The sequence below is a fragment of the Triticum urartu genome, chromosome 4 (genome assembly GCF_003073215.2).
Source record: "Triticum urartu cultivar G1812 chromosome 4, Tu2.1, whole genome shotgun sequence".
NCBI classification, from domain to species: Eukaryota; Viridiplantae; Streptophyta; class Magnoliopsida; order Poales; family Poaceae; genus Triticum; species Triticum urartu.
The window spans coordinates 261,524,585-261,527,571 of record NC_053025.1 but is presented as its reverse complement, the minus strand read 5'-3'; positions in this window follow the sequence as shown (position 1 = coordinate 261,527,571).

Here is a 2,987-nt window from a genome sequence, read left to right as displayed (position 1 = left end):
ACGACCACCAGCGGGTGTGTCCGGGGCATTACAAGTTGGTATTAGAGCTGACCCTCGCGGTTACACGGATGTTTGCAGACAGGTGTGTGGTGATGTTGTTCATGACATTTGTGACCCGTCGTGGCACAAGACATGACACATGTACCGGACTGGATGCACAGACGTATGTTCCAAGAGGGAACGTTCCTGTGGCCCGACGAGGATGTGGTTCCTCTGAGTGGGGGTGTATGTGATAGCCTGGCTTTATAGGGATGATAGACTACTCATATCAATAAGTAATTCCTTCTTTTCCGAAAGCCCATTCAGACAGAACTCCAAAGTTAAGCGTGCTTAGCTTGGAGTAATTTCAGGATGGGTGACTAACCGGGAAGTTGCTCCCGGATGCGCACGAGTGAGGACAAAGTGTGCAAAAAAGACTAGTATTGATCTGTGGGGCCAGTCTAGATCCCGCAAGGAGTAACGACCACCGGCGGGTGTGTCCAGGGTGTTACAAAACTGCTAATGGGGGCCATATCCAATTCGGCCCCCAGCCGAATACAATTCCGGAGACCTATACAACTCCAAAATCAAGCAAGAAGCCTCCTTCCAAAGAAGTAGGTGCACCGATTCCACCGGTGACCTCTGTCCATCCAGAGGCACCGGATACTCTACTTGAAGTGCTGCGAAGTGCTTCCATTGTTGAGGAACACCGTACCATCATGGGTACGGTGGTTGAGAGGATTCAGTCCACAAAGAGCGGACTGACCGAAGCCTGCACAAGCCTTCTAACAGGCTTTGAGGTATGAAAACGCAATTTATGCAAAAGGAATGTCATAGTATAGAGAGTAGCCCCTGAGACACTGTCCGGTGTTCGAAAAGAAAAGCTGGACAAAGGATCAACTAATTTTCGCAGGAGTCTAACCATACGTGTCTATGTGAATAAGAAGGTGTCTTTGCTGCCTGCGGCCTCTCATACTGCTGAGGTCTCCGGATTGAAGCAGAGTCCGGAGCGGACCGAGGAAGAGCTCGGCCGCGTGAAAAAATAGCTAGAGGACCATCAAGGTATGCAATGACCTTGTGTATATTCAGAAAGGATGAATGATTTGTGTTGACCATAGTGCCATGATATTTTGTAGGAGCAGCGACCGAGGTGGAGACCCTCGAGAAGGCGCCGGCAGAAGCCCAAGAGAGAGCGGCAAAGGAACAAGCTGCTTGCGAAAAACACGAGGCCAGGGTTGGTGAGGTCCAGCAGGAGCTCCAGGACGCCATGAGGAAGTGCGAGTCCTTGGAGCGCAATATTGCAGATCAAGATTCCGAACTTGCCAAGGCCCGCCAAAGCGCACACGTTGCCCGGGTTGAAGCCCAGGACACCCTCCAGGAAATCCAGGAGGCCAGAAAAATCATGGCGGGTAAGGCCTTTATTATGCAGAGCAAGTATGTGAAGAAAAGGTTCCTCTTACTGACCCGGATTTGGAGTTCTCCAGGGGCGTTTGCGGATCTGCTGCGCAGTGTTGCCAAAGCTGCGGAATTCTTCCAATCCAAAAAAGGGAGCTCAATGGAGAACCTGTTCTGGTCGCAATACCTTGCGCCAGAGCATCCGGTGCCCTTTAGCGATCAGCTGAAACAGCTGATCGAACTACATATGGTGGCCGAACTGGCCATGAAGGATTTGATAATCCGTCTATGGCCTACTGAAGCCATACCTAGCAGCTATTTCGGGCTCGTGAAGCGGCTAGTCAATGCCTACCCTCGGCTTGATGGCATCAAGCGGTCGGTCTGCATTGAAGGTGCGCGGATGGCCTTCGCCCGTGTCAAGGTGCAGTGGGCGAAGATGGACACTGTCAAGCTCGCGACCGAGGGACTGCCCGCGGGCAAGGAGCACCGCACGCCCGAGAGATATTTTGATGATGTCCTAAAGGGACCCCGCATTGTAGAGGGCCAGTGTTCAAAAGACATCATCTTTGAATGAAGCCATTCATGTTATCCCTTCCTGTATTATGAAACGGAGCCGTTATGTAATATAATGTTCGTTGTTTAAAAAAATTTACCTCCTGTGCGCCGTTTTGTTAAATCTGACAGTTGGCCAGTCGTTGACTTTAGCCCCCACGTAGGTAGTACAGGGGTGTTCGGGATCGAATCTAAACACTCTTGATCCAAGAGTTTGGTCCTTCAAGGAGGTGTTTAGCGCAACGAAATAGACAATCGGACTATGTGGCTTTATCACCCTCACTTAGCCATAGGAGTTTGGCAATAGAAAAGTAGGCGCATCCCCTAGTTAGTATTTAATCCGGACTAGGGTGCTACAGACACCTGATCGGGTAGAGGCCGATTCGTCGCATAATGCGGAAAAAGTCAAAAAAGATTTTTAACCTCCGAATAGCTGACCAGCTCTCGCCGTATCATGACAGTCAGTTTTCGGCTTTCTCTACTGAGATGTTTGCTCGGATAAACCAGAAACACAATCACAGTGGTTCTCCCTTTACTACCCTAGTCGATAGGACGGAATGTAAGGTCACAAGCACAGGAGCCGGGCAACCCAACTATTGAACAAAGACATGATTCGGAGCCGACGCATATAATGCTAAAATTCAGGGTGCTGAACTATACTATAAAAGGTGTTTGGACTTTGTTGCCGTAGTGCAGAGCACAATGAAGCCCCTGACGAATTAAAGCATACCAAAGTGTACGGGTGCAATCGATAAGAATAGCAAAATAAAATGAAGTAGTAAGCTAGTGCCACGTAGGTTTGGCCGCAAACTATTTCCATTATAATTTGATTAATACGTGATACGTCTCCAACGTATCTATAATTTTTGATTGTTCCATGCTATTATATTATCTATTTTGGATGTTAATGGGCTTATTTATGCACTTTTATATTATTTTTGGGACTAACCTACTAACCCAAGACCCAGCGCAAATTGCTGTTTTTTTTCCTATTTCAGTGTTTCGCAGAAAAGGAATATCAAACGGAATGAAACCTTCGGGAGAGTTATTTTTGGAACAAA